At 40.0% G+C, this 25,369-nt stretch overlaps 1 pseudogene; it reads left to right on the forward strand.

Moving 5' to 3' along the window:
- The first annotated feature begins 597 nt into the window (after window positions 1-597).
- The window catches only part of LOC127623909 (reticulon-3-like), a 42,412-nt pseudogene continuing 17,640 nt past the window's right edge, over window positions 598-25,369 (forward strand).

The following is a 25,369-nucleotide window of genomic DNA, read 5'->3' on the forward strand; positions in this document are numbered from 1 at the left end:
CTATTTTTAAGTTTACAAATTTAAATTTCATAAGAAAATTCCATCAGATTGAACTATATTTAGTTAAAGGTTACCCAATTCATTTTGATTAAAGTTTGTTATGAAATTGCGTAAATGTATTTATTTATTAAGCAGGGACAATGAGTGCAGTTTGCTAAGAAGACACAAGATGACGCTATTTCCTAAACATACAAGACAAAAGACCATGCAATAATATTCGAGTATCAATTTCAAAATAATTTTAATGTTTGCATTACTTCAGAGTGTTTGTAAATGAAATTATTTTTATTTCAGTCTTAATTTGACTTTCCTGGTGAGTGTGCTTATTGACTCCAACGATAGCCATTTTGATTTGTTATAAATGTCGGAAATCTTATTTGATGTCTTATTCCAGCTCAAGTCAATTTCATGCTGCGTTTAAATGCTGTGTGCTCACTTTGAGCACGAGACACGGTGACGTCAGTACCGAAGCACTTTGGCCTGTTCAAAGCACTTTGATAGTTGCAACAGCCTCTGACTCACACATTTGAAAAGTATTTTCTGCCGGTTGTGACCAAACCTTTCTGGAAAGCATCGCACATGGACGAGCCCTCAACAATGTCCGTGAAGCCGGCGGAGGAGACAGGTTCGGAGGGTGGCTGGTATGGGGACGATTTTGAGAAGATTGATCGCTTTGGGGGTTGCTCCACCAGGCGTGATGACTTGGGAGACAAGCTGCAGACGAGAGACTGGGAGGACGAGTCAAGAGCCATCCCGAAAGCGACCGGCAACTACTCCCTGTTGTCATGGAAACTGCTTCCACAGGTAATGCGTGCATCCCGTGTTCACTGCCATCGTGATTCAAAGTGGAATATATCATATATTTATAATTATTATTATTATTATTTTTTTAGTTAAGAGTTGCAGTAGGCTTTATCGTGTCTACTTCTACGTGTGTTCACGCTGCCAGGTTTGTTGATTTGTTTACATACAGTAGATAAAAGAGCAGTATGATGTACAACGACTGCATGAAAGGAATGACTGATATTTGTTTTTAAGAATCATTTCTATACTGTTAAAGGGACCACAACAAATGTTATGCGATTGTTCATCAGGTTCATCTCTCTATTATGTAACACGTGGCATTTGTACATGCTGTCCTTGTGGGGATGGTGAATGTCCTCTGAATTATTCTCTCCTTTGCAGTTTTAACACTCTATCCCCTCTCTCTTTAAATTCTGCTTCATAATTCATATATGAGTAACATTTTATTTAACGATTGTACAGTATGTCCAAATGCACTTGCCAGCAATGCAAATGTAATCCTTGAAAACTTAAAATTAAATGCTTGATTTCAGTGAAACCACAACCTGTCAGTTTGACATACCTTGATACTGTATACTTATATACTGTTCTATTGAATGATATGGCATGCTTATTTCTTACATAGCAGAGGTAAGAAACTTAATACTAAATAGTTTATCATTTAAAAAGTTGCTGTTCTTGTACACTGACTGTTAGAGCAATGTTTAAATATCTGAAACTTTTTAGTCTAAAAACAACAGAGCAAACCTTTCATTTAACTTTTGGCAGATGGATGACATAGTCTGGTTTGGTTTACAAGCACTGCAAGAAGCTCATAAACACAAAAGCTTTATTGACAGGAGCCTGTTGAACATTGCATAAAGTTATCTGGAAAAAGGTTAAACCTTTTTTGATTGACCAGGTTGATTATCTTTATCTTAACATTAAAAATGTAATTTAGGGATTTATTCACAAAAATACTGTTACATTATATTCACAATATCACAAAAATACTGTTACATTATATTCACAATATCACAAAAATAGGACATCTTTCTCTTTTTCTCTTTGTCTCCTTTAATATACACATTTAATAGTTTTAAAAAAATTAAGAAAGATTAAGTGATCCCTAACTTATTTATTTGTTCATTTGTGGCTAGTAAAGCCTTTTTTTTTTTCAAGCTTTTTTACTGCTTTTACAGATTTATTGAGTTACAAAACATGTCAAAAATACCCACAAATATAATTCCATATAACGTATATTAATTATTATGTATAATGCTTTTAGTTGTAGTTCTAATACAGTGCTCAGCATTATCCAAAGTTCCCTTTCAAGAAGGTAACTTCGATGCTACATCAGAAGCTGACACTATGGGAGAACCCGTCAGGTGGCAGGACTTTGAAACCCTACACCATCACTGCAATTTTATTGGCTGGTGAAGCTTAGAACTCTGCCTATGCTGACGTCATGGTGAGCAAATGAGTCAGCTTCACCCCCAAATTCAAGAATTTTCCTTTTTCAGGGCAGCGTAGACATCTCTCATGCTACTGTAACTCTAAATGTCTTGCTGAGCTTAATTCTTTTGGTAACCTGTTCTAATCTTCTCTCTACGTGTGCCGACAAAGAAGCACCGCTTTGAAAGCACTTCTGTTTTGCAGTGTGTTTACACTGCAGTCCAGAAATAGCAAATTGAAGTAAACTAAAAGTGTACGCTTGCTGTAACAAGGCCATTGCTTCTCAGGTGTTTTCCACCTTCTGAGCGATACATCCCCATGTCTGAACAGACATGGGGATGTATCATGCTGAAGCAGCACTCATAAGGTCCGATTGTGTATATTGTGAACTCATGAATCTCAGGACGCTGTGCTCACGCTCATTGAGAAAGTGGAAGCCGATCTCTCTCCCTCCTGCTTTGCTCCTTCTGTGTCTCCCAAGGGACCACACAAAGGCGGGGAGTGAGGAAGGGATACGGTGTGAGTAGATTTTGAGAATTTGTTGCCTGGTCAAGCCTTGCACACCTGCAATGCACGGTGTATGTCATCTTTTCCCTCAACAGTCGTCCGTGAGTTCCTACGCCCTGAGATTGATGCTCATGGATCTGATGCAGACAAATAGGGTGATGCTATATTGCTGGAGGCTACCGTTCAAGATGGTGAATCAGAGACAAATCTTGTCTTATAGCCATCCTCTAGACTGGTTTGTATCATCAACCTGAAAGATGCACACTTTCATGTACAGATTGCCCCTCGTCATATGCCATTCTTGAGGCCTTCAATGGGTCTGCATACCAATTCAAAGTCCTACCCTTTGGGATGTCCCTGGCTCCTCGCACATTCATGAAATGTGTCGATGCGACGCTGGCTCCACTGAATCTAAACATCATACACATATTGAATTACCTGAACAATTGGCTTTTAATTGCTCAATTAGAGGCACAGGTGTACAAGCACCGAGATTAGTTGCTCATGCATCTGGAGCAGTTGGAACTCAGGGTCAATTGGAAAAATAGTTTAGTGGTGCCCAGTCAGCAGGTTACATTCCTAGGAATAAAACTCGACTGCGGCCTTCGCGAGGACGCGAGGGGACAGGGACATGCCGAAGGGGAGGACCTTGTACTGATATGCCTGGCCGTCGAACGCGAACCATAGAGAGGGTCGGTGTCGAGGCAAGATAGAGACGTGGAAGTACGCATCCTTCAGGTCTACCGCTGCAAACCAATCTTGATGCCGGTCGCATGTTAAGAGCTGTTTAAGCCAAGAGCCTGGAGTTTCACATCAAGCTTGGAGGGCACTATGGTGTTGAATGCTGAGCTATAGTCTACAAACAGCATTCTTACATATGTGTTCCTTTTTTCCAGGTGGGAGAGAGCAGTGTGTATTGTAGATGCAATGGCATCATCAGTGGAGAAGCTGTTGTGGTAGGCAAACTGCAATGGGTCCAGAGAGGTGGGCAGCACAGAGCAGATGTGATCTCTGATTAGCCTCTCAAAGAATTTGCTGATGATGGGGGTCAGATCAACAGGATGCCAGTCATTTAAACAAGTTATTTTTGTTTGCTTTTGTACAGGCACAATGGTGGACGTTTTGAAGCATGTGGGGACTACAGACAGGGAGAGGGACAGGTTGAAAATGTCCTTAAAAACACCAGCCAGTTGGTTCACGCACGCTCTGATGATGTGGCCCTGAATGCTGTCTGGACCCGAGGCTTTGCAGATGTTCACCGGTCGGAAGGTTCGGGTTACATCCGCAACAGAGACGGAGAGTGAACCATCATCTGTATCATCGGCCGCAAGTGCTCTCTTCACGAGGGCGGTGTTATTGTCTTCGAAACAAGCATAAAATGTATTAAGCTCATCCGGGAGAGAGGCAGCGGCGTTCACGGTGGAGTTTTTATTCCCTTTGTAGTCCTTGAGTCTGTGGTGTTGAACTGTCCTTAAATTTTGTGCTTGTACTGGCGTTTGGCTGCTCTGATAGAGTTACAGAGGGCATAACTGGCTTGTTTATGCTCCTCCGTGTTCCCAGAATTAAAAGCGGAGGCTTACGCATTAAGTGCCGTGCGAACATTGCCGTTAACCCATGGTTTCTGGTTGGGGTAGATCTGTATTGTTTTGGTCGGTACAACGTCCTCTACGCACTTCCTGGTTAAACACGTTACGCTATCAGTGGACTGGAACATCTCCCAGTACATGTGATCAAAACAGTCTTGTAGCATAGAGTCTGATTGGTCCGACCAGCACTGGATCGTTGTTTTAAAATTGGCTTTGTTAAAGTCCCCGGTAACAATGAATGCGGCCTCAGGGTGCGTGGTTTCCTGCTCACTTATGCTCCCATACAGTTCCTTGAGTGCCCGGTCTGTGTCGGCTTGTGGGGGGATGTACACAGCTGTGATAATGACCGCTGTGAATTCCCTTGGTAGCCAGAATGGTCGACACAGAAGCATGAGATATTCCAGATCAGGAGAGCAGAAAGACTTGATAAAATGTACGTTCCTCTGATCACACCATGATTTGTTGATCATAAAACATACACCACCACCTCTGCTTTTACCTGAGAGGTCTTTCGCTCTGTCCGCTCGGTGAACGGAGAAACACGCGGGTTTGATGTCCGAGTCTGGAATCTTCGCAGACATCCAGGTTTCTGTAAGGCAGATAATGCAGCAGTCCCTCGTCTCTTGTTGGAAAGAGATCTGCGCTGTTACCTCGCAGAGCTTGTTGTCCAGAGACTGAACATTTGCCAGTACAATATTGGGTAGCGGGGGTTTGCGATTTGCGAGTCTTACTCTGATGAGTACGTTGGCTCTTTTCCCCTTTTCCTTCTGCTTTTCCGCGGCCAGGCAGCCCAGACAAAGGGCTCCGCTGGCATGTTTGTAAACAGTGGGTCGGCATTGAGGAATTTGAAGTCCGGTTTTCGGTGTGTAATTGCAGAACCAATGTCCAAAAGTGTTTGTCTATCGCAGCCTTTCTCAAAGTGGGTGCCGCGGCACACTGGGGTGCCCCCTGACTGTGTCAGGGGTGCCGCCAAAAAATTACGTAGGCTAAAAAAAAATAATAATAATAATCTGACATTTCATATATAAATATATTTGAATTTACATAAATACATTCTTCTTCTTTTTAAACATATGAACGTATTAATAAAATTGTAAATTCATTTTAGATAAATATATATATATATATATATATAAAATTAACCATAAAAATCCGTCTCACAAGACTGAAGCAAGACACACACACAACTTGACGCAAGTGACGCAACCCATAGCAACGCGTTATAGCAACAACACCTCAGACTGACAGAAACGTAAAAATAAACGTGAATTTAGGCCACTTTTAGTATCTCTGGTGCATTTTTTAACATGCATCTTTTTCTTATCGTATTGTATATATATATTTTTTCATGTCTGCCCCTTTTTATTTTATTTTAACTGCATCCTGCACTTCATTTTAGTTCTCCTGGTCTGGATTTGTTGTTGGGTTCTTGTATTGGGCGGTCCACCTCTTACGGTTTTATGGCATTTGTGTCTCTGATTAATTATTTTGTGAATTACTTTGCAAACCTGTGTTTTTAAAGGTGCTATAAAGTTGTTATTATTATTGTTATTGTTATTTACAGTTCGTATTATGCTCTGTTCATTACTGTTCTGTCTAAATAAACAGGACATTTGCATTTACATTTGGGTTATGCAGTGTTTTTAAATTATATTTTACACTGGGGTGCCTTGAGAATTTATGCACTTTTGAAAGGTGCCCTGACTGAAAAAAGTTTGAGAAAGGCTGGTCTATCGTATACAATAAGGCAGACAACATCCAAGACAAACAATAAACTTCAGTATTGTGTCGCAACACAGCAGCCATACTCGGCACCATCTTAAGTCCAAGTCCTACTTCTATTCATTATCTATTCATTATCGTAGGCTGTGGATCCTACTAATTCCATCCATCCATCCATCCATCGTCAACCGCTTATCCTGTGTACAGGGTCGCGGGGGGCTGGAGCCTATCCCAGCTAACATTGGGCGAAAGGCGGGGGACACCCTGGACAGGTTGCCAGTCCATCGCAGGGCCACACATAGACAGACATACACTCACACTCACCTCCACATCCACATCCACATCCACATCCACGGCAATTTTTTTGGAGACACCAATTAACCTAGCCTGCATGTCTTTTGGATGGTGGGAGGAAGCCGGAGTACCCGGAGAGAACCCACGCAGACACGGGGAGAACATGCAAACTCCACACAGAAAGGCCGGGGCAACCAGGGTTTGAACCCACGACCTTCTTGCTGTGAGGCGACAGTGCTAACCGCTGCACCACCGTGCCTACTAATTCCTTTCTAAGTTATTTTACTGAAATTATCGAGGACCGATAAGCTTTAGAGCATTAGTGTTAGCACCATGGCTAATACCTGACTTTACCAAATGCCTCGTCTAAGCTTAAAGCCCAAAGTATTCTTCGATTTTGACACAAAATGCTCAGCATCACAGTGCTATTTCTCTTCAGGGGTTTAGATCCTTAAATATGTCTTTATAGTCCTTTAGACTTGCGTTATACAATTACAGGTTTCTCCTGACCTCCGCACGCACACACACTCTTGATGTACACACCCACTGTTGTTGTTTTTACCTTTGTCTCCTGTAGTTTAGTGGTGCTTACATCTACTTCTAGCTGTTCTTCATAACAACAACGGCTCAAATGTGAGTGTTGCCGCCTTTACACTAATTTGTGTAAATAATTCCAGGTGCCTGTGCATTGTGCAAGTTCAAAGATGTGCAGTTAGAAAAATTGTGCTGTGTGCATTCAGTGCTCACACACTCTGCTGATGATGAGATTTGTGGCCCGTGTCCTGTGAGCAGATGCTCACTGTTCACGTTTGGCCGAAGTATTCTTTGGGATTTACTCTAAGCTCCAGCACCTGTGCCATCATACAACAAAGCTCCTAACACACATATAAAAATACATTCACTTAAACTCTTATCCACCAACACTTCTTTGAGGCTGTATGCAGCAATGAGTGTAGAATTGAGAAATAGGAATATTTTGGAATGTAAACATATGATCAGGATTCTTCATATCATTCAGTCACCGCATGCCAGGTTATGCTGCCAAATAACCATAACATTGTCTGTAGTCATCTGAGCTATTTGTTGACACCAACACTCTCCCTCTGTTCTGGATGTGGTTTTCCATAAAATCCATATTTTGTCCTGAGCTACAGGAGTGCTTGTTGTGAACCTGCCTGCTGCTCTTGGTTGTTGGTAGGGGTGTAAATCGTCAGTTTCATCAAGATACGATCTTATATTGATGCAATTTCGATTTGATTAGATTCAGGGGGCTGCGATCGATACAAAACAACATTATGTGCCTAGTTTTATAATAATTAAAACAATAAAGTCACACACATGATCATCAATGTTCATCAATATTTGAGCTTAATAACATTTCTATTGAAGTAGTTATTATTGCAGTCAAAATAAATGCATAGTCATAATTTTAGAAGCATAACATTATTTTTATTCACATATCCTTTCACAAACAGTAGCCTATGCGCTGCGGTACTAGAGACAGTGTCTCGTTCTTCCCTTCATCTTCCATGGGTCTTGTTCATACAAGATCATTGTTAGATCATATTTGGCATCATATCTGTCACAGCAATTGCAATTTTGAAATTTAAATCAGCTGTTTGCGATCAGCGTTCTTTGAAAAGTTCAAATCTACCAACAGCAGCTGCAGGATGAATGGGTCAAAATAGAGCAGACGCAATAACATGACAATGATCAATAAAATATCATGTATCATATAAAACCTTGAGTTTATCCTGATCCATCGATCCTCATGGAATTCAAAGATTTGCTTTATGCTATTTTGAGTGTGAAAATAACAGTGGTTTCTAAAACAAAATACACAGCGATTGTGTTGTATGCATTGCTGCATTGGATCTTTGGTCATTTGATCAATACATTGATCCAGATCAGTGGATCATTACACCCCTAGTTGTTGGTCCAAATGTATGACTTGTCCTTGGTTTATGGAAGACCATATAAAATGCTTTGACAAATAGCTTTCTTTCCCGTGTTGATGTATTTCCTCTAAAAATAGGCAGATGGGCCAGGATATATAGAAAAACTTGTCCACCTTTTAAACAGCTAGTAGCCTTCAGTTTATGTCATTGCTCAGCAAATCCAACTAGAACATGACTATAGCAAATATGAGTTATTTACAAGTTGTGCCCTGGGTTCTTGTAGAAAGTTTTGTATGAAATATCATTGCTGTTAGCCTTTTTCTCAAAAGTCTTTATGTACTGTCAGTGAAACACATTTTCGGTATCAGGGAATCTATGCCAAATGAAAAATACTATACTATAGGCCACAAAGTGCTCTCACACTCTCCCTCTATTTTTGAGAGGATGACTCAAGGTTTGCACACTTGCTAAATGTTGAGAGTGAGGTGTGGGCTGGAAATTGTGTGGTGTGAGAATGAGGATTAATCCAGGATCATCCCTCATGCACAAACACATCTGTCACATTTCAAAAGATTTGTAAAGATTAGCTAATTCACTGTAATACTAACAACATGGAGACAAAGGAGAATTAGCACTGTCAACATTGCATGCTATATCAACTCAAAGTATTTCTATGATTACTCCAATGGTCATTAATTGTAGTGCTGTAGTTTCTCTTTCTTTTTCAGGCTCACTTAGGTCTTCCCTCTTGATTTGAGGGCCTGTGATTGCTTTGATGGCCTGAATTTGAGAAGAGGTGAAGAGATTATCAAGTCAAAGATGACTGAAATTGTTATTTGATTTGCACAAGGCAGTTATGTTTACATTATGAGTTCAGTTTGTGCGTTGTTTAGCAATAGCCTGTGTAAGAAATGAATGTGATTTTGATAACAATGAGTGTGTCTTTGGAGTAGTTTGTTAGTATTCCTAGAAGAGGGAGAGTGGTTATGGCCCAACAGGGAGTTTTGTTATTGAAGTAATAGTGGCTCTTTTCTCTGTCTGCACAATTTTTCATAGATTCACATACTTCTAAGCTACTGATGGTTAAAAATAGAGTCTCAGAGGAGAAGTTTTCCCTGTGAATGTAGGGCAGCATAGAGAGGAACCGGCTCTTGGATGGAGTTGGGTCAAGTTGGCAAAGAAATCGAAACAGTGATTTAAAGAAATTATGTAATTCTCCACGATTACACACATGTAATGTGGAGGTGAAAAGAGCTGATCCTAAAGTCAAATTTTATGAGGACTTCTTTTTAAAATGACAGTCAATGTGGCAAAGCAATCCACCATTTTACATAGCAAGACATAAAACATAAACATAGCCTCACACATGTGCTACACGCCTACCCACTTCCCATCCATCCATCTCACCTCCTCTCCAACTGCTTGTTTAACGATCCGCTTTTAACAAGATCAGGTTAAGCAGTAGTTACTTAAATCCAGCTGACTTAAGGTAACACTATATCTCATCTGATATTCAAACCAAATTCATGGTTAAATGTTTTTATCTTTAAATTGAAATCAAAGTGATGTAGTTTTTCTTTATTTTAAATAGCACATATTGTTGAAGAGTATTCTAAAGATGAATAGCAAATAGCAGCACGGAACGGAATAGAAAAAATTCTGCTTGTCATTATTTGACTCTTATGGTGAAATCTGTGTGGACGTGTGCGAGAACGAGTGTGCTTTTATGCTCTCCGGGCCCATATGTGACACCACTGTAGTCGGCCTGCAGATAAACATTAAACTTGAAATCTGACATCTGCCAAAAATAGCCACAATAATAGAGAGAGAAAGGAGAGAAAGAGAGAGAGGAGTAGCCAATGTGATGTGAAGGACTAAGAGACATGCAAGATGGTGGGGTGCGATCAGGGGCGAAAATTTCATCAAAATGTTGGGGGGGACAATAAACATAACAATTCTCAAGAGCAATTTTTGAAGGGGACACCAAGGTTTTTTTTTGTTGTTGCCCCGTTTGCGTTTGTATTATTTTATTTCTTAAACAATTATTTTAAGAATATATCATTATATTATTTACAATACACATATTTTAATGATATTTTAGGACAACCCTCAGATAGGGGGGGTCCTGACCCCCCCGACCCCCCCCCGCGATTTCCGCCTGTGGGTGCGATTGTGCCATCATTGACTGCTGATGAGAGCTGTCACTACCACACCCCAGTAAAGCACTCTGGAAGGCACTTTAACACAATGCCCACCTGATATACACACACACATTCACCCTTGCCAACATCAGAATTTTACAAATGCGCAAAGCATGCAAACACCAATCAAATTCACCTCAAGGTCAGTTGATGTGAGCCGCTCTGTGAGGCACATTGCAGTGTGTTGTTAACATGCAGTAACAGATAGAGGTCAAATCCCACCAGGGTTTAAAGCGTCCAGACAGGATGCAAGGTTTGCACATTCTGTCACTGAGTATACCGTCTAATGTAGAAATAGGGGCGAATTCACTAAACAGTTGCGCCACTTTTTCACATGGTATTTCAATGCAAAAACCTACAACTTATTCACTAACTAGCCACAATTTCGTTTAAGCAGGCACAATAAGCGATGAAATTGCACTGCATCTTGAGTATTTAAATTAAGTAATTTTCATACCTTTTCATGCAAACACGCATCCTTTCTATGTAAATTAAGTTTATTATAGATGCACTTCATTCACAATGATTGCCTAGCGCATATTACATTGCGCATATTACTGCCAGATGAAAGCAGGCATTAAAATGAATTTAAAAAGAGATTTTGTGTACATTTTCTATTGATCATGGCAGGGGTAATTCATTAAATAATGATCAAATGATGGAGAAGAGCGTTAGATCAGACATATATCCAGATGTGCAGTGTAGTAAAGTGCACTTTCTGCATGTTAAAGAGATGATTCAGATTAATGCAATTTTTAATCTACAAAACAACAAATTCTTACTAAGTTTTTTGTCTTGTTTTCTATTTAAAGGAATATTCCTTTTACATATTTGGCAGACACTTTTATCCAAAGTGACTTACAGTGCACTTATTACAGGGACAATCCCCCTGGAGCAACCTGGAGTTAAGTGCCTTGCTCAAGGACAAAATGGTGGTGGCTGAGGCACTTTCAATGGAAGTGAATGGCCAATTTTTGGAAGGTTGAAAGGAAGAAATGTGAAGCTTATAATTTTATAAAAGCACTTAAATTATTCTGTTAAAACTTATGAATTATTTGCACTGCAAAGTTGTTTAAATTTTAATTTTTACAGTCATTTTAGGGTTTTAGGGTTTGATGACATTACATCATTATGTCAATGAAGTTGTTATATTGGCTATAAATTTACACAGAAAAGGTTAGTAAGTGATTTTATCACACTAACATCATGTTAACATGCATATTGTTTGTTTGTAGCTATAATTTTGAAAAAGTGAGTATTTTACCATTCAAGAATTGTCCCCCTTTCACTTCCATTGTAAGTGCCTCACTGTCACTTACAATGGATCATTGCAGTTTCTTCGTTAAGTTAAATTTGTGCTTTGTAAGCAAAAATTAAAGTTATTTAACTTAGCTAGCTAAGACAACAAGCAGTCTAACGTTAGCTAAGTGGAAAAAAGCAGGTGATCAGTAGCTGGCAGTTGCTAATTATTTTTTATTTTAGAAAATAATATGATAAAATCTGAATTATTCTCTGTTTCAGACAGGTGTATTAGCAGGACCTCGATATCATGGCTCCACCCCATGAACACTACTGTGCAGACTCTGGCTCCAAATGACATCATCAGCGCAAGATAGCAGCGCCTATTTCCGGGATATTTTGGCTTCATTTTTGTACAGTGGGAGGAAGTGGAGACACGTCGTCCATATTTATATACAGTCTATGACTCAAACGCATCTGCATCTACCATATCATATCTCTGATATGCGGACCGTTTAAATGAGACTGTGTTGCACACTAGTTTATTATTGTAGTAACACGATGGCACGTAAAACCAAAACTAACCATGACTGGACGTTTACATGTCTCAGACGCTTCACATGCAAGCAACCAAGTCAGAATATCGGCCGATTTATCGGCTTTGCCGATATATCTGTCAACCACTAGTTAAAATAAGTTAGTTAAATATCTTGATTCTCTCCTCTCTTCTCTTGCAGATACATCTGATTCAAACTTCCAAAAGAAGTCCACTAATGACAGAGATGACCTGTACACCTCCCTTGTGACCTGTCAAAGTTACGCCTCACATGAAGACACCCGCTACTTTTCTGGCAACCTGAGCAAAGCTGTGGAAAAACAAACACAATGTACTGATGACTCCATCTCTAGCTACCCTTCCCACATGTTGACCTCGGACTCCGGCATCGAGATAAACTCCAGTGGAGACCTGAGTGACAGCTCACACAAGAATCATGACTCTGAAAAAGCTTTTGGCTCTTCTTACAACTACATGGACATCAGTTGTAGAGAGGACTCTTGTAGCTCACAGTGCCCCCTGGTGGACTGGAGGATGAGCATTCTCTCAGAGCCCACCCAGAGCACCGAAGTGGAGAAGAGCCCATCACCCAAAGAAGTAGATGTGGAGGACCTTATCTCTGAATAGACTCTCTCAGAACCAGAGGATGAGAGTCTTGAATCATCTACACCCCCTCTCACAGGTAGGCATCACAACCATACCAGCACTTATTTATTTGTGAATTATTTAGTGTAAATATATAACATTGTACTTTGTGATATTCTACTCTGGCATGAATTCTTTTGGAAAGTTTTGGAAATGTAATAGTGGATTGTTTTCTTTGACCATTGAAATTTGCTGTGGTTAAAGATCTGCTACCAACCTGGACAGGTTTGGGTTTGTTTTTCAAGTATAACTTCGGGTCAGGTTCGGGTTTTTAATTAATTAAAAAGGATGTGTGTACAGACAAGTATGGAAAACAACATATGTGATCTAACGAGTTGGGGGCTGTTCACATTTTTTAGACACACATTTTTTGAGTAAAATTTAAAAATAACATGGGTAGAAGTACAATTCTAGGTAGAAGTACAGCAAACGTGAAAATACGGTAAAATGTTCAAAAGCACTAAATTTAGGCCACATCCACACTAATGTTTTTATTTGAAAACTGAAGTGTGGATATAGCTGTAGTCTGGTTGGAGAGCATAGTAGCACTGTATTTATTGGCTGAACATCACACCATTAGTTTTTTCGATATGACTCCACTCACACATGCTTAAACTGTGGGATGCCTTTGCAAAGCGGATGGCCAAAAGACACCTTACCTTCAGCAAAAACCTGAAAAGGAATTACAACTCTCACTATTCTGAACTACATTATACAATCAAAGGTTTGCATTCTTAATATCAATGATTTAGACCAGGTGTTGGGAACCTATGGTTCGCGAGCCACAAGTGGCTCTTTGTTAAAAATCAAGTCCAGGGGGGGTTGTCCCCCCCCTAAAATATCATTAAAATATGTGTATTGTAAATAATATAATGATATATTCTTAAAATAATTGTTTAAGAAATAAAATAATACAAATGCAAACGGGGCAACAACAAAAAAAAACCTTGGTGTCCCCTTCAAAAATTGCTCTTGAGAATTGTTATGTTTATTGTCCCCCCCAACATTTTGATGAAATTTTCGCCCCTGATCGCACCCCAACAGAAATCTTTACATTTATAAGTGTTTTAAGTTCTTAAGTTGTATACTAGTAATTTTCACATGTTGCTGCATACTGATACTTGCGTGATGACAAATGGAGCCCTTGGAGACGGTAAATGTTTCGATTTGTGGAAGTGGGGTTTTATCAATTTCGTTATTTGTATTGCTTTTTCGTTTCATTTAAAGTCCAGTTTTAATTTAGAAATGTCTTTTAGGTTTTTGTGTTTCAATAAATGAATTACATTTTTAAAGAAAATCAATAAAGCAAAAATATTCACCGACCTTGGCAATTGACCATAGGCAATAATCGGACATTGATATTTTAAATGCGATTATCATTCATATGTTTTTTTTTACATATCACCCAGTCCAAAAGGGAAGTAAAATTAAGTAATTTTATGGGGACCTGCACAAACACGTGTACTCAATTCCATATTGGAACATATTACCTATTAATATTTGCATATTTGTTTGTTTTTGAGTGGACAATGGGCAATATAAACATTTTATTTTATTGAAAATTTGCTTTTGAAAATAGTAAATTATGTGGTATGGCTCTTTCTAAAAAATGCATCAACCAAAAATTTAAAAATTGGCTCCTTAGTGAAAAATTGTTCCTGACCTTTGATTTAGACCCTTTAAATATAGCTGCTAAAGTTTATTCTTAGTCTCATAAATTACAGTTCTTATTTTACTATCATGAAACACTTCTCTCAAGGCCAGATGCCTATGATAAAACCGACTAACTAACTAAAAACTGACTTGCACTTAACTCCCTTTAGCTTTAATAGCAGGAAAAACATATTTCAATGCTTTAGTCAAGGGGTCCCCAAACTTTTTGCTGCCTGGGCCAGGTCACTCTGATATGTTATTACATGGATTAATTTTACAATGAAAATCCATTCACAGAACGCGATTTTAATATTGGTAACTTTATTTCCCCGTCTGTCGCTCACTTCGACGTTGTGTCGACACTCTGTTGATTCAGTGAATGTCATTCAGAGGTATTTTTTTAAAGATAATTTTTTATTGTTAGTAAGCACATTTAATTAAAACTTTTAAGTCAGGCACAAGCTGAATAGTCAGTTAAGAGCTAATGATTAATCATTGCAATAATCACTGAACAGTCAAATAATCGTTTGAACAATCGTTAGATTAATCGATTATCAAAATAATCATTAGCTGCAGCCCTAATCCGCGACCAGGCCGACACAGCAAAATTGGCTCAACCAGTGGTCAGAGTTTGGGTCTATCGGTTTGTCCAACCCATGCAACTTTGGGGAAACTTGAGTTCGGTTATTCTATTTCTTAATAATTCCATTTGGTGACACTAATCCTGACTGCACCTTACCTATAAATAAATTATTTGTGAAATCGGTGTGTATAGTAGATGGGTATGGCAGCTGTTAGTGTCTGATAATATTTGCCCAGTAAACAAGTTACTTACCATCTTTTATTAATGCCTTAGCTTTGGGCTGGGCTGCCATTTAAAGATTTTAGAACAATTAAGCACCCCATATGGTTCAAGTCTAAACCTGTCTGTTACATTTGCCCTGTGTGGCATGTGAGTTCTGCCATCTTGTGTATACATAGTCACACTGCAGTGGTAAGAAAAGGAATTGCACAGCCATAAATCCTGACATTCATCACTAATATGATTACAATTTCAACATCGAGTCAGTTTCATGTTACGTTGTGTTTTCATCATACATGGCTATTGTGTTTTCGATCACCACAGACACACACAAACACACATACTATATATGGTGCAGAATGCAGACTATTGCATCTGCGTGTGTGTGTATGTATGTATGTATATATTTATATATATATATATATATATGTGTGTGTGTGTGTATGTGTGCCTGCGTGTGTGTGTATCTTTGGTGGTCTGCAAATTAGGTATGGTGCTAATGTCTGTGTCTGACTGCACCCCCTCTCCTCCCTCCTCTCTTGAGCTCAGTGTCTCACCGAAGCCTCTAGAGATGACTCTTGTCCTCAAACTTCTTTTTACTTCCAGAAGAGGGCTCTGTTTACCATGTGCATTCTTTGCCTCAGTGTCATCCCATTGTATGCCACATAAACTGGTGAGAGGATGTAATGCATTATAAAATTAAAGTTATTGTTCACCTAAAAAGGAAAATTCTCTTATCATTTACTCACCCTCATGCCATCCCAAATGTGAATGACTTTCTCTCTTCAACAGAACACAAACAAAGTTTTTTAGAAAAATATCTCCATACAATGTATGTGAAAAATGATCAGATTAAAAATCACATAAAGGAAACAGAAAAGTGTGTCGAGAAGGAGGGAGGGGGCGGGGCCGTGAGTGTGCTCTGCCCGCACCCAATCGGGCTTATCAGCCAAGGAGAGAGATCTGGATGTGGCAGTTCCAGAGAGAGTGAGAGAGAGCCCCACACAGCTGCCATGTGTCCTACTCCTTGCCCATTTTAAACCCTGTTACATTGGTTCTGAAACCCGAGCGGGAGGAGTCCTTGCCACTGCATTCTGACCAAAAGACCAGCCACGGCCATCCGCTGGATGACAGCGGAGTGGCTGCCGGCCGCCAGTTATGAGGGGAGGAGGGGCTCACTGTCATCTGCCAGAATCGGAAGGGGCATTCCATCTGCCAGGGGTCGGAGGACTCGCTCCTGTCTCTCCAGGGAGTAGTGGCTGTCGTTCGCCAGAGGTTGGAGTGGTCGAGGACCAGGCGACGACACGTCTGGGAACCAGCAAGCAATTTTTTCTTACTCTCTCTCTCCTCTCTCTCTCTCACTGTTGCGCTGCCTCGGAAAGGGGCAAATGAGGGAGGAATATTGTGTGTAGCTATTAGGTAATTGCAATTTGAATTTCTTACGTTAGGTAAATGTTGGAATGGAATGCAACTTTAATTATATTATGATGCTTGGTTCATTGATAGTTTTGAGTTTGATTTATTATTTTAATTGGATTGTTTGAATGTATTACTATTACCTGGTACAATAAATTTTTACATTTGAGTTTATTCTGAATTACTCTGAAACTATTGTCTTTAGTAGATTACGTTAAATCCTATGGGTTCTAAATCTTCATGGTGGCATAGTGACTCACCTCAATCCAGGTGGCGGAAGACGAATCTCAGTTGCCTCCACGTCTGAGACCGTCAACCCGCACATCTTATCACATGGCTTGTTGAGTGCATTACTGCAGAGACATAGCATGTGTGAAGGCTTCACGCCATCCACAGCGGCATTCACGCACAACTCACCATGCGCCCCACCGAGAGCGAACTACATTATAGTGACCACGAGGAGGTTACCCCATATGACTCTACCTTCCCTAGCAACTGGGCCAATTTGGTTGCTTAGGAGACCTGGCTGGAGACACTCAGCATGTACTGGTTTCAAACTCGCGATCTCCAGGGGTGGTAGTCAGCATCTTTACTCGCTGAGCTACCCAAGCCCCCTGGATCATTGTCTTGCATAATTCAGTTGCGTTTGAGCTTCAATTCACAGACTAAATGACTGGAAGTTCTCCTTCAGGATTTTCTGGAAGAGAGCAGAATTCATGTTTCCCTCAATTATTGCAAGTTGCCCTTGCCCTGAAGCAGCGAATCATCCCCACACCTTTTTTGTGGAATTCTGTGTTTGATTTACGCTAGATGTAAAGGGACCCCTGTCTTCCAAACAGTTCCACTTTCGACTCATCTGTCCACAAAACATTCTCCCAAAAGCTTTGAGGATCATCAAGTTGTTTTGGCAAAATCTTAGAGCCTTAATGTTCTTCTGGGTTAGCAGTGGTTTCACCTTGCCACTCTTCCGTGGATGGCATTTTTGGCCAGTGTCTTTCTGATATTGGAGTCATGAACAAGAGGCCTGCAGTTCCTTGGATGTTGACCTTGGTTTTTTTGTGACTCCCTGGATGAGTCGTCACTGTGCTCTTGGAAGAATTTTGGAAGGTTGGCCCCTTCTGGGAAGGTTCACTACTGTGCCAAGTTTTCTCCATTTGGAGACAATGGCACTCACTGTGGTTCTTTGGAGTCCCAGAGCCTTTTAAATAGCTTTGTAACCCTTCCCAGACTGATATACAGGTGAAACTCGAAAAATTAGAATATTGTGCAAAAGTTCATTCATTTCAGTAATTCAACTTAAAAGGTGAAACTAATATATTATATAGACTCATTACAAGCAAAGATATTTCAAGCCTTTATTTGATATCATTTTTTTGATTATGGCTTACAGCTTATGAAAACCCCAAATTCAGAATCTCAGAAAATTAGAATATTGTGAAAAGGGTCAGTATTGTAGGCTCAAAGTGTCACACTCTAATCAGCTAATTAATCCAAAACCCCTGCAAAGGGTTCCTGAGCCTTTAAATGGTCTCTCAGTCTGGTTCAGTTAAATTCACAATCATGGGGAAGACTGCTGACCTGACAGTTGTGCAGAAAACCATCATTGACACCCTCCACAAGGAGGGAAAGCCTCAAAAGGTAATTGCAAAAGAAGTTGGATGTTCTCAAAGTGCTGTATCAAAGCACATTAATAGAAAGTTAAGTGGAAGGGAAAAGTGTGGAAGAAAAAGGTGCACAAGCAGCAGGGATGACCGTAGCCTGGAGAGGATTGTCAGGAAAAGGCCATTCAAATGTGTGGGGAGCTTCACAAGGAGTGGACTGAGGCTGGAGTTACTGCATCAAGAGCCACCACACACAGACGGGTCCTGGACATGGGCTTCAAATGTCAAACGTCTTACCTGGGCTAAAGAAAAAAAGAACTGGTCTGTTGCTCAGTGGTCCAAAGTCCTCTTTTCTGATGAGAGCAAATTTTGCATCTCATTTGGAAACCAAGGTCCCAGAGTCTGGAGGAAGAATGGAGAGGCACACAATCCAAGATGCTTGAAGTCCAGTGTGAAGTTTCCACAGTCTGTGTTGGTTTGGGGAGCCATGTCATCAGCTGGTGTTGGTCCACTGTGCTTTATTAAGTCCAGAGTCAACGCAGCCATCTACCGGGACATTTTAGAGCACTTAATGCTTTCTTCAGCAGACAAGCTTTATGGAGATGCTGACTTCATTTTCCAGCAGGACTTGGCACCTGCCCACACTGCCAAAAGTACCAAAACCTGGTTCAATGACCATGGTATTACTGTGCTTGATTGGCCAGCAAACTCGCCTGACCTGAACCCCATAGAGAATCTATGGGGCATTGCTAAGAGAAAGATGAGAGACATGAGACCAAACAATGCAGAAGAGCTGAAGGCCGCTGTTGAAGCATCTTGGTCTTCCATAACACCTCAGCAGTGCCACAGGCTGATAGCATCCATGCCACGCCGCATTGAGGCAGTAATTAATGCAAAAGGGGCCCAAACCAAGTACTGAGTACATATGCATCATTATACTTTTCAGAGGGCCGACATTTCTGTATTTAAAATCCTTTTTTTTATTGATTTCATGTAATATTCTAATTTTCTGAGATTCTGAATTTGGGGTTTTCATAAGCTGTAAGCCATAATCATAAAAATTATATCAAATAAAGGCTTGAAATATCTTACTTTGCTTGTAATGAGTCTATATAATATATTAGTTTCACCTTTTAAGTTGAATTACTGAAATGAATGAACTTTTGCACGATATTCTAATTTTTTGAGTTTCACCTGTATTTCAATCACCTTTTTCCTCATAATGTCTGAAATTTATTTCGACCTTGGCATAGTGTGCTACTGGGTGAGACCTTTTAGCCAACTTCATGCTGCTGAAAACATTCTATTGAGGTGCTGATTTGATTTAACAGGACTGGCAGTAATCAGGCCTGGGTGTGTCTAGTCCAGCTGAACGCCATTATGAATGCAGTTTCATAGATTTGTAGATTTAGTAACTAAGGGGGCAAATATTTACATGGGAGCCGGCTTGCTCCCATGATAGTCATGTTGCTTGTTACCCCCTCAGGGGTGCTGGGAACCTAAGAACAGTAAATATTTTTTGGGGGGGGCATTGGGGAGGGTTACGTGCGGCCGATACATTTGCTTCTAGCTCGCAGTAGCTTGCTTGCACCTGTGTCAGTAGCTCACGTAACACGGTTTAGTGCATGTCATTTTTAAATGGGACCCCTTGTGTCACTACAATCGACACAACGTCGAGTGAGTGATAGAAGGGGAACGTCATGGTTACTGTACTCCGTTCCCTGATGGAGGGAATGAGACATTGTGTCCCCCTTGCCATGACACTAGACCTACCACTGTAAATGGCCGAACCTTACTCTCGCTCCTCAGTGCAAAAACCTGACTGATAGACGCACGTCCGCTTCCCTTTATACCCGTATGTCCGGGGGCGGGACATGCAAATTCTGTCTGCCAATTTCTCATTGGCATTTTCTCAAATCCAGAGGTACACGAGGCTCTCAAGAAAGACCTCTTGTGTCACTACAATCGACACAAAGTCTCGTTCCCTCCATCAGGGAATGGAGGTTACAACAGTAACCATGACGATTTGTTGACAAACTAAACATTGCTAGCTGTATAGGTTGTGTGTGGCTATTTTTTTGTCAAAGTGATTTCATGGAATTTGTATTGGCCTGAGATTTTTAACAAAAATGCAAGAGCTCATTGATAATAATGAATAGTTTTTGATTTCATGGTGTGGTAAACATATACTGGTAAATTGTATATACTGTAGGCTATTTTGTTTATTAAGCATTTTGTATTAGCATATGGTTAGGTGGGGAAACCCATTAATAGCAATGGTAATGTTTAGGATTTTGTACATTTGCATGTCTGAATTCTTCTTTATTGTGGACACAGTGGAACGCAGTGCACCACTGTATCATAGTAAATTAATTTTGGAGCTTATCTATATGATCACTGGAACTAAAAGAACTGAGGACTGACTGATTATGTGAGCTCTCCCTGTTTCCTTTAACCGAGAGTGCTGAGTCATTCTCCATATGTCTTATTCCACACACACACACAAGAGCTCACTGATAATAGTGAAAAGTTTTTGATTTCATGGTGTGGTAATTAAGGGGTCTGCAGTTAATGTTTATGATTTTTATATACTGTAGTCTATTTTGATTGTTAAGCATTTTGTATTAGCATATGGTTAGGTGGGGAAACCCATTAATAGCAATAGTTAGGATTGTGTAAATTTGCATATCTGAATTCTTCTTCATTGTGGACATAATGGAATGCAGTGCACCACTGTATCATAGTTAATTCATTTTGGAGCTTATCTACAGGATCACTGGTAATAAAAGAACAGAGGACTGGCTGATTATTAGAGCTCTCCCTGTTTCCTTTAACTGAGAGCGCTGAGTCATTCTCCATACCTCATGAGGCTTACCTCATGATGTCTTCCTCCACACACACACATTTATAGCAGTCTAGAGTGAAATTTGTCAGGGATGATACAGGGAGTGAGAAATAAGCCATTGCTGTGTATAGCCTCTGAATAAGCAAAATAACTCCCAAAAAAAATTATTGCCAATGTTTACCAACAGATTTTAACCTTCTCAAAATGATTAGTTAGGATTAATTCCCCATCTAAAAAGAAGTAAAATTTGACAATGAGAGAGGAATTGTTTTTCTCCTCCCTTTTGTACTGCAGGGTCTTAAATATCAATGGGGTGTTAAATGTTTACTAGATGCCCTGCCTTCGATATCAGCTGAGGAGCAGCATTGTATGGTGAAAATGGCTGAATTTTGTTCTGCAGCATTCATCAGCCTCACTGATTTAGGTACTCCATGAAATTGCTTTGTCTTTCCTGTGTGTGACATATTTCCTATTAAAATAGGACATTGGGGCAAGACAGCATCAATCAAAAGGGCTCATTCCTCTTTTTTTTAATTGACAGAAGCCTTTAGTTTACATCACAGCCATGAACTATGATTTTACTTGTTAGTCAGTTGCAGGTGGTATTATGGGGAGGGACATTCTAATTTTGGAAAGATTTAATCAGACAAAAATCTGTGTAGTGCAAGATAAGGCATCCAGATTTTTGCCTCTGGTTTCCTGGAAGAGGAAGGCTGTAAATTGCAAATGACTGTAAATCTTAAAATACTTATGTAGACTTTATTTCAGTTTTTAGGAGAACAAGCATATATATAGATTTAAATGAATATTCTGGTCTCAATTCTTGTTAAGCTCAATCAACTACATTTATGACATTATGTTGATTACCACAAAAATAATTTCGACTTGTCCCTCGTTATTAAAAAAGAGAGCAAAAATTGTTGTTACAATGAGGCACTTACAATAGAAGTGAATGGGGTCAGTCCATAAACATTAAAATACCCACTGTTTCAGAAGTATAGCCACAAGACATAAACAATATGTGTGTTAACATGACTCCAGTGTGATAAAATCGCTAAATAACCTAATCTTTGTGAAGTTATATCCAATAATACAACTTTGTTGTGATGACGATGTAATGCTGGTAAACCCAGAAATCTGGCTATCGAAGTAATGGCAGTAAATCTCCAGTTTTGCCATTAATGGTAACATGCATAATGTTTATATATTGTTGCTATAGTTTTTGAAACGGTTGTGTGTTTTAATGTTTATGGAATGGCCCCATTCACTTCCATTGTAATTATTTTTAAATAAACATGAGATGAGTCAAAATTGTTTTTTGTGTTGATTAGCATTGTGCCACAAATACTGTTAATTGAGCTAATGTTGTTTTGAACCCAGACCATTTATTTAAAGCAAATACACGTGGACTAAAAGCCAAAAACTTAAATTTGTATTTTATGGTGTCTTAATCGATCATTATACTTTTCCCCTCTCCCCATTTCATTGTCTCTCTTCAATGAAAGCATCCTTCTCATTTTTTCCACCAGTGGGCAGCACATCACCAAATCTCCTATCCTCCTCACCACCATCCCTGCCTCCCCTCCCCTCCCCTCTCTGTCTCTCCTCCTCCTATGGGTCATTCATGCACTGGTGTGAACCTGTGTGTTAGCGAGAAAGAGAGAGGGAAAACGACAGAGACCGAGTGAGCAGTGGAAAGGCTGTTACAGTAGCATTAGCAGAAAGCGAATCACGGTCCTTCCCCTCACCCAGCCTAGCATGCAGGCCAGCACCATGGCAGCCGCAGACTCGACCAAGACGGAAAGCTTTTGGAGCAACTGGAAGTGCCAGGGTACTGTGAGTGTGTGTGAAGAAAGGAGTGTAAGATTGGGTTAATCGCGATGGGATGGAGAAATGATGAAGAGGGTTAGGATGCATGTACATGTCTGGTAAGGGTGGGACAGAAATGTGGAGAAAGAAGCATGCTGGGGTTAATTCATTGGAGCTTCTGGATTTTAAAAGGAGGAGAGTTAGGAGATGGCTTGTAAGGGAGTTGCATGTACATGTGGGATTCTGGAGGATGCTCAGACACACATCTGTGTTTTTCTGCATCGAGGCCAGCGCCATCATGTGCAAACAAGGAGCAGACAGGGTTTGGGTGGTGGGGGGGGGGTTGGAGACAGCTGGGCACACCCTTTCCTCTCTCCCCCTCTCCTCCTCCTAATTAGGGGACCCATCCTGAATTCACAGAGACGTGAAGGGTGTGTTTGATCACAATTAATTGCCAATGACATGCATGAATGCCTATTTGTCTGGTCATTTAATTTGAATGTGAACAGTTTCATAATGATCTGTCGATTGCTCCCCCTACTCTCTTTGCGTTAGGCTGATCGTGGTCATGTCAATCACAAAGGCCTTCAGACACCAGAGGGAATAGAAAGCAAAATAAAGAAAAGAACAGAGAGTGAGGTGGAGGGTGTGGCTACCTATAGTCCGAATTTATAGCTGACTATAGAGCATAGCTGACCCTGCTGAAAAGACCAGCACTGCTGGTCACCAGCCTTTTGTTGCATTTTGGGTGCTGGTCCCCCAGCATGGGATGCTAATATGCTGGTGTCCCCACCTAGCTTTTAAACTAGCTTAACCAGACCATGCTGGTCAACCAGCTTCTCCAGCTAGGATTTGCTGGTGAAAAGAATGGATATGCTGGTCCACCGAGTAGACCAGCATAAACCAGCTTAGACAAGCATGGGAATTGCAAGCTGGTCTTTTTAGCAGGGGAGGATGTTCCCTAAATGTGGACCAAGGCTGGGCATTTTTCATTAGCTTTGATTGAAAATGGCTTCTAAGAATCACTTATTCTGTGAAAAAATGGATGTAATGTTTTAGGGTGGGGTAGGAGGTGTATAATCATAGTGAGTTATTTGTTTGCTAGTGGAAGACACTAGGCAAACATCCCTTCTGTAAATCCAACAACTAGATTATAAGGCTAGAGAGACTCAAGCATTTTAAGAGGGATGGTTTTAGATAGGTCAGTTTAGATGAATGTTTGTCTGAGTTTTCTTGCATGCAGTCTTTATGTTTCTTTCATCTTTTCCATTTTTAAGACTGACTACATAGGTCAATTTGGATATGTGTTTTGAGCAGTGAGTATGTTTTAGTTCCAAGGTTATGTGAAAATTCTCTGAATAACTCTGAAAGTGTCAGTTTCATATTTCATCTGGTCAGCAGTTCAGAGTTTTCATTACATTGTCCTTGATTTAATGCACACCTGAATAAAAATCATTTGGCCCTTATTTGGATTAACTCAGGATCCAGAATTTAGTGCCTTCCTAGAGTGGAGAAAACTATGCGGATTCTGATAATGTGCTTTGTTGGCACTACAACATCAAGCCATTAAAACATTTAAACTGACATGAAGTGGCTTTAATAAATATAAAAAACATTGACATAAAGGTACATTTTCCCCTTTATTTATTATAATGCAGCTGTCAACAGGCTTGTGTATTCTATTGACATCTCGTTCTATAGTCATGCCTGTTGGCTTAAAATTGCTAATATCTGTGTCCTCTAGGTATTGATTCAGTGTGTTATAAAAGACAAACCTCAGCAAAGGTTGTGGCTTCTCTTAAGTCAGCAGTTTCTGTTTCTCCTCACAGTCTTCTCTCAGTTATGCGGTTCAGTCAAACTGTGGCATGGGTTGCCTGTTGGCTCTGTTACTGTCTTGATGGTCATCTGGTACCAGTCCAGAACAAACTATGCCAGTTCTTCCATTAAGTGCAAATCTTATGTGCAAAAAACAGATTTTGATCACATATCACACTGACAAATATGATGGTCAGTAAAAGCGCTATTTTTTTAATAAAAATGGGGACAGTTGAGGCATATAAGATTGGATTAAATGAGTTGAGTGATCCAACATACATTCCCAAACTCACAAAATCAAACATATAGTATGTCTATAGCAGTTATTCAGCATAATCACAAGAATTTCAAATAGTTTCAAAATTAGATCTCTGATTTAGAATATTGTCCTACTCTTGGATTATCTAGCCTAGAATTTAAGATGTAAAAACTAGTGTTTTCAGTAGTAGGATGTCATTTTTCAGCAAGGCTTAGTTCAGTGTCATTTGCCAAAATAATGATCTCACAAATTAAGATCATCTTTAAGATTTTGATCAGGGCGG

Source organism: Xyrauchen texanus, chromosome 30 (assembly GCF_025860055.1).
Source record: "Xyrauchen texanus isolate HMW12.3.18 chromosome 30, RBS_HiC_50CHRs, whole genome shotgun sequence".
NCBI lineage: Eukaryota > Metazoa > Chordata > Actinopteri > Cypriniformes > Catostomidae > Xyrauchen > Xyrauchen texanus.